We start from the raw sequence: 8,420 nt of genomic DNA on the forward strand, positions 1-8,420 counted from the left end.
GAACTTTCTCGTAACATACTGCAATTACTTCATTCCTATTCTAAGTTCAGAATAGTTAACTGTTTTATATTTCGCTGCAATTACTCTTAATTATACAAGTTCCTTTCATTATTGTTCCTATATTATCGATTGATCTCTTGAGCAAATACCTATTATTCCGGGTTATTTGCGAACCCTGAATTGGGATGTTTTTAAATCAAAATGATTCGACATCAAAATACTCTACGGGCTGAATGGTTATGATGCGGGCCAGTTATGAGATGGACCCTATGGGCCGGGGATGGACCGGACCCTTGGGCGATAGTTCCTGGGTACCCGAATGGATCTATATAGTGAGATATAGATCTACACTGTATCCTGGCTGATCAGCAGGATATAGGTGCGAACTAGTGTCCAGTCTAATTGTTGTTGATCACCATTAACGGCATTCTCTCTCAAAAGGTTTTATGATTCCAAAACTGGACAAAACCCTGATTCAGGAGATGAATCTGGGAATTGCTCGTTACTTCTGTTTTATAATTCACGGCTGGTAACAACCAATGTTTATTCGCTCAACTATTTCAAAGAAATAGACATGTAATAATTGTTTAAAGATTTTGTCCGGCAAAGTTCTTTTGATATGGATACTTGAAAATCCATTATATACTTGTTGGGTGTTTTTGGCTCACTCTTGCTTTGTATTCTTTTTTTTTCAGAAACAAATGAGGATAAAAGTGAATAGCTTTTGATAGACAGCAGAATTTAGAGGGATCTCCGCTGTGAGAAGAAGAAGATGTTAGAAAATATGAGACAAGGGAATTAGTACAAAGGTATTTAATTTTGTAGTTTAGTTGTTGTGGCTTGTAGAAGATTAGATTCTTGTTTCACACCATAACCTGTAAACGATCCGAATTGAATGGGGTCATTTGTATATTATTTTATGTTATGTAAAGAATGTTTAGTGACACCAAATCTTGACCCCGGATTTGGATTGTTACAATGCTCATCAAGAACAATAGGAATTTTAAATCTTGAATGCATTTTCCGACCCTCAGGAATCAAAGTTGTCGCTATCCCGGATGATGCTACCAGAAGAATAAAATCACAGCGAGACCTTAGTTTGGAAATAATTGTTCCCCACGGGAAGGTTTTACCACAATCACCACTACCATACTAAAAAAAACATCCCCCGTCCCTCCTTTCGACCGACTGCATGACAGCATTCTAGACTCCAGCTGATCAGCGTTACAACGCGAGTACAGGTCCAAAAATTCTTTCTCCATTTCAGCAATATTATAGCTTATTTCTTCAATGATCAGATTGTTAAGACCACAATCCAAAAAATTGTGCGGCGGCTGTGGTATTGACTGTGATCCTCAAGGGACTTACCAATACTCTTCAAAATAATATGGATCTTTGCAAGTAAAGAGAACAATATTTAGGACCCAAGAAAAAGTTACTCAAATCTGCACCTAATACTTCACTGCATAGAATGAAATAGAGGAAATACATACCAGCAAGTGCATAAAATTGTTGTTGCTTCTCATTGAGGATTAGACGTAGATTACTAGTTATCTCTAATTGCTTCTTCATAAGGTCATCAACCATGTTGATCCAATGTTTATTCCACAAACCATTCACATCACTCACCTTGCAGTTAACCAAAATATAAACAAATAATTGCCAAATTTGATGGGGGAATCCAGATTCAAAACACTGGCTGAGAACCTGATGCCATTTGTTGTCATTATCAAGAAGGCCAAAATCCCTACCCGCCTCTTAAAAATCAGAACAAACTTTCCCTTTTACAGTCCTCAATGACTCAAATAAGGTCGCATCGCGGACCTTTGTCAACAAAAGACACAAATACCATATTTCTCCCTTAGTATGTTGTGTATAAGTTAATCTCCCAATCTTCTTTCCTCTCTTTCTCGGAATCCACGTTCTATCAGCATCATTCCAGACATAATGATGTGGTATTTCATCATAGAGATACTACACAGCATTACTATTAGTTGCATTCTGCGTAAAATAATCTTCCAGTTGACTGTGTTTTTCCCTTTCCCTGGTTGCAACATTTGACAACATCGTTAAGTGGAAAAAGCTTTATGCGACACAAATATTATCTCCACCTTCACCATCAGTCCCTCCATTTGGTGTCCCTATATTCCCATCACCTGTATCCAAAACCTACGCCGCAAAATCTCTTAAATCCTGTACCTCCCCCAAATTGTTTCCTTTGGTGAGCCTCATGTTATACCGCAGCTTGAACACCCTTGCAATCTTCCAAAGCTTAGACCATGTTATACATGAAGAAACAATTTCACCCCACGATGCTCATGTAATAACAAGAGGAATCTGGCAAAAATCACCACCAAGGACAACTATAATCCCCCCGAAAGGCATATGAAAGCATCCTGAATCCACCGCCTTCATGATATCCTGGAGCAATCGATCAACATATTTGAAGGAATAACGCTGCTGCATTGGAGCCCATATAATTAGTTTTATCTGTTTAATCAATTATGCTATATCCGACGTATGAGATTGAACACATAGAATGCTCATCAAGAACAATAAGAATTTTAAATCTTGAATGTGCTATCCGAACCCCAGGCATCAAAGTTGCCGTTATACCCGATGATGTTACCGGAAGAACAATATCACAGCGAGGCCTTAGTTTGGCAATAATTGTTCTCCACGGGAAGGTTTTACCACAACCACCACTACCATACATAAAAAACATCCCCCTCCCTTCTGTCGGCCGACTACATGACAGTGTTGTAGACCTTCAACTGCTTAGTGTTAGAACGCGAGTACAGTTCCACAAATTATTTCTCCATTTCGGCAATATTCACTACAAGAAAAAAGTCCATAGACATCGGTTTTTGGCCGATGTCTATGTTGTTTGGCAACCGATGTTGATGTCGGTGATGTCTATTCTAGACATCGGCCATAACCCGATGTCTTTACTTACTTAGACATCGTTTCTGGCAAAAAAAAATAATGTCCATGCATTGTTTTTTTACAAAAAATGTTAGAAATAAATAATTTAATAAATAAATTACACCTATTACAACAGATTAAACATATTACGAGCTATGTTTTTTTCCACATTGACATCGAGTATTCTCATTTAGGTGATGTAAAATCAGATATTAAACATCGATTTCTTTAGTGAAAGGTGATGTCTATATCGACACATAGACATCAGTTTTATCCCAAACAAAGTGTTGTCTATGTTTAATTTAGACTTGAACATGTCAGTCTTTGACATCAATTATTCATCTCAAAGCGATGTACATTAACTTTTTTGACATCAGTTTTTCTTCTTTAAAAGTGATGTCTATATTGTCACATAAACATCAGTTTTATCCCAAACAAAGTGATGCCTATTTTCAATTTATACTTGAACATGGCAGTCTTTGACATCAGTTTTTTATCTAAAAGCATGTACATTAACTTTTTTTGACATCAGTTTTTGTTCTTTAAAAGTGATGTACAATTTCTTTTGTAACTAAGATATATCAAATATACGGAACTTGCACTCAAGTAAACTAAAGAAATAATAGATTTGAATACATGCTTAAATACATAGTCTGGTCATTTATCATCATCAAAATAAACTGCATCTTACATTGAAAAGATACTAGTTTGTTTTCTGCTATGCCCATCAATTAATCATCCATATATTTTGGTGAAGCATCTACATTCTCACGAAGACTGGATCCAAGTTCCCACTGTGTTTTAGAGTTTTATCCACCAGTTGACTTCTGCAACACGTCTAAATAGATGTATGTTCTAGCTAATTCTTGGCGAAAAAGATTTAAAGGTGGCCTGTAAAATAGTGAAGTACGATGCTCAAGGTTTTTATGGAGTATACCCAAAGTCAAAGCAGGGACAGAGAAAACATATATCAGTGTGCGGAAGTTCTTTATAGTTTATACCTCTTAGCAGAAATGTGGTGCATTCGCGATCTGAGATTAGTATATGAATTATAAGATGCAGCAAACTCTAAGATAGAGAACAATATATCCATGACGCTGATCTTTTGCAGGAGGCACATTGGGCTCATCTATCGGAAATTTAAAAGATTTGCCCCTGTCATTCTCCCTCGACACAAACATGTACATACAGTCATACATGCGGACATCGTGTCTACGTATTTGATAAATTGCAGCAGATCCGTTCATGCTTATTTCCGAGACTGAAAAAATCTTGCTTACAGTATGTTTACTTAAGAAAACAGAAACAGTTGCAACAGTTTGTTCACAGTGCCTCAACTTTGATAGGTAACTTGTTCTTGGGCATCCGGACTAGTGTTGGTGGGACACTGTCATCTTTCTCTAGAGCTGTCCACCTACAGGCAAGGAAACAATTTTATAATGGAACTAAAATTCACTCCCTGTAAGCTTCTTTACATGTATAATTTTAGGAGCCTAAAACCTTTTAACAAAAGAGCTGTTTCAATAATAATTTGATGCTTGACAAAATCTATAATTCCATTTTCATGTTGACCAGTTTAAATTGTATTGCTATGAGGTCTCATCTTCTAGTTAATTAATACATTGTCATTTATTCCTTAAGTAGTCTTACTTGTATCTGCAAACAAGATGGTGAACAAATATACAAAGCTCCAGCTTTGCAAGGTTGATTCCTGGGCACATCCGAGGTCCGCTTCCAAATCCAAGGTAGCCAAAAGGCTTTATGGGTGCCTACAATTGGTTATAAACATTGAAACTAATAAACGGACAGAAGTTATACGACTAAAGTCAAGTAATCTGAAAGTCCTGAGCAGCTTTTCTTGAATACCAAGGTAAAATTGTTGCCATACGAAGAGTTTCACTAATAACTTGATATTTGGAAGAATTAACAATATTAATGTAGCTAAATATTACAGAAATCTTAACACCATAACTAAATATTACAGTTTTGGTTCTTACTTTTGTTGTGTAAGGCATGTTTGTGACTTCTGACCATGTGAGGCTTGATCCTGTTTTTCTGTTATCCAGAATTTCCGTGTGTTCTTTCTGAAAAATCAATATAAAATTTGTCATTTCGAGTAGTAATAATCTGATATTTTTGGTTATGCATAGAACATTGATTACCCTGAGACGTTCCAAAACATCTGGATTTTCTGCAATAAATTTAATTAGCCATATCAGTGCTGCAGTGGTGATGTCATGTCCAGCGACGAGCAATGTTAGTATGTTGTCCTTTAACTGTTTATCCGTCAGTTTATCATCTTGATCTTCTCCCGAGTCATTTTTAGTATGTTTCTGTATCAGTGACTCCAGGAAGTCCTGGTGTACACTTTTTCCTGATCTTCTTTTAGAAATAATTGAATCAAACATGGCATACATCCTATCGCGTGCCTGAAAAAGAAAAGATATATCAATACATACCTTTATGATTTGTTTATTTTTAATTTAGTTAGACACAAAGTTTTGTTCTGTTCATCTTTAAGCATACCTTAACACCTCGATCATAAGCGTTTCCAGGAAGCTTGAGTGGCAAGGATGCAAATGAGGAAGAAATTGATTTAAAATTAGTTCGAAATTTGTCTTGCTCTGTACCAGTAGGTTCCAAGCTCATAATCATGTTTCCTATCACCTTTAATGTGAACTGCAGAACAGGAAAATTACGATTTATCTCAAAAGGTTACTTATGACGTAGAACCTGTTATTATAACAAAAACATGATGAACGAGCTTCACTGCAGAAGCCTCTTCAAGAACCAAAACCTCCCGGTCTAGCCACTGGTCTAATGTTTTACCAGCCAAAGTATTTATAAATTGAATGTATTTTTTGAGGCTATCAAATGATAGAGGCTCAGCAATCAATCTGCGGAGCCGCTTATGTTCTTCACCAGACTGTTGGAGCAAGCTTGTCGAACCAAGTACCTGTTTTCCAGTGTAAAAGAGGTTTAAGGTAACCAAACCATCTTTCCCTGTCAACAAAATCTTGCATGCGTCTCTCCCGGTCATGAAAATTGTATATTTACCTAGTACATAGCTCTTGAACACCTTGCCATACCTAACACAAAAGGTTAGATAAAAGATTATTAGTGTTGGCCTATATACTGCCATGTATCTTGATAAATGTTGAAGTACCTTTTTTGTCTATTTTTGATGAAACTGTAAATCCCCTGAGGACTCGAAAACTCTGACAGAAATGATGAACTTTCACCAACAACAGGCCAACCCAGGTTACCAGGAATTCCTTCCAACTCCTTTGGAGCAGCCCACGCAAATTTCCATAATGCAACTAAAAACACAAGGAACAACACGAGAGTGATGACCATGCATATTGTTCTCTATTTGGAATTACAAGTGCCAACAACTAGACCTTTGAACCTTCCATCATGAGCGCCCAATATGCCTCCTGCATCCTTCCATTAGCATTTCTAGTACCCCTATACTCTTCCAGAACTGCTCCTCTTTCTTTCTCCAAATCATCTGATGATACCCGAATCTGTACTAGGCATAAGGTTGAACCTATAAAGATATATGATAAAATCTCAAATTATATAAAAAACCAAAACATCACTATTACCTCTGAACTGAATTCAGCCAGTATAGATATAGCCTGAGGTAAAACTTCAGGCCTGTCAACCGGAACAAACAGTTCATAAACAGTTTCATCAGAAGATGTCACTGCATTTTGATAAGCCCCAAATTCTGCACCAACACTTTCAAGAAACTTTATAATATCATGATTCGTATACTTGTTAGTCGCACTGAAAGCAAGATGCTCAACAATGTGCGCAACTCCGTGCTCTTCTTCCTCTTCCAACACCGAACTGCCATATAAACTTGTTCAATTATAAAAACAACCCAAATAAACTGTGTATGCAGGAACTATAACAAACAAGTAAACACTTTTCACTGCAACTCCCTTGATTATACCCAAGATTTCATCTACAATCAAAGTACCTTAAATATAAACCAAAGATTACCTCAAATAATAGTTGTATCATATAGAAAAACAAAATTAAAAAATTAATAAATGAAAGATAAATCCAAGTAAACGAAAATAACATGCTAATTATTACCCAAACCATATTCCTTATAACCAACAAAGAGTATTAAAATTAAAAACCCCAATTTAATAAATTAGGGTTTCGATTTTAAAAATCCCCAATTTAAGAAATTAGGGTTTTGATTTTAAAAAACTTAACTGTTAAAGCAGAGAAGACCATAATAGTATTCATGTAAAGGAGACACCAAGAGATTGTTAGCAGACCGGTGAAGGTGATTGTGATGGTGAACCCATCGATCCTAGTGTAGATAGTGGTTACTAAAACAGCAGAGTTGGTGGCGGTGGCCATTAGAGTAGCGAAGGTTGTAGTGGTGAGAGATGAGTGAGCAAGAGAGAGAGAGAGAGAGAGAGAGAGAGAGAGAGAGAGAGAGAGAGAGAGAGAGAGAGAGAGAGAGAGAGATATTCAGTGGGAGTTGAGAGACGAGAGAGAGATTTGTGAGAGATTTACTTTTTTTGTTTTTAGTTTCTCTGGACAGGGGGAATAATTGGCAATCAAACGAGGGAAAGTTTTGTAAAATTTCACTAAGGGGGAAACAAATTGAAGTGGCCCGCGCTAATTTATTTTAGAGAACTTTAGACATCGGTTGTTAAATAATCGATGTCTTCAAATAACAAAGACATCAGAAAAACACGGGGTGATGTTATTAGCTCTTTTAACATCAGTGGCATCCGCAACCGATATCTAATGTATGATGTCTATTCAACTTTTTCTTGTAGTGATTATAGCTTGTTTTTTTTCAATGATAAGATTATTAATACCACAATCCAAATAATTGTGTGGCAGCTGTGGCATTTGACTGTAATCCTTAAGGGACTTGCCAATACTTTTTGAAATATTGTGGATCTTTACAAGTAAAGAGAAAAATATTTAAGACCCAAGAAAAAGTTATTCACATCTGCACCTAATACTTCACGGTATAGAATAAAATAGTGGAAATACACACTATCATGTGCATAAAATTGTTGCTTCTTCTCATTGAGGATTAGACATGGATTCCCTGTTATCTCTCAGTGCTTCTTTACATGGTCATCAACCATGTTGATCCAATAATTATTCCACAAACCATTCACATCACATACCTTGAATTTAACCAAAATATGAACAAATAACTGTCGAATTTGATGGGGGGAATCCGGATTCAGAACACTGGCTGAGAACCTGATGCCATTCGTTGTCATCATCGAGAAGACCAAAATTCCTACACGCCTCTTGAAAATCATAATAAACTTTCCCTTTTACAGTCCCCAATGACTCAAATGAGACCGCATCACGGACCTTTGTCAACAAAAGACGCAAATACCATATTTCTCCCAACATATGATGTGTATAAGCTAATCTCCCAATCTTCGTCCTCTCTTTCTCAGAATCCATGTTCTATCCGCATCATTCCAGATATAATG

At 36.5% G+C, this 8,420-nt stretch overlaps 1 pseudogene; it reads right to left on the bottom strand.

Annotated features, from left to right (window-relative positions):
• Positions 1-4,248: 4,248 nt before the first annotated feature.
• LOC141683329 (abscisic acid 8'-hydroxylase 3-like) lies at positions 4,249-6,282 on the bottom strand (annotated as a pseudogene).
• Positions 6,283-8,420: the final 2,138 nt, after the last annotated feature.

Source organism: Apium graveolens, chromosome 9, assembly GCF_009905375.1.
Source record: "Apium graveolens cultivar Ventura chromosome 9, ASM990537v1, whole genome shotgun sequence".
Taxonomy (NCBI): domain Eukaryota; kingdom Viridiplantae; phylum Streptophyta; class Magnoliopsida; order Apiales; family Apiaceae; genus Apium; species Apium graveolens.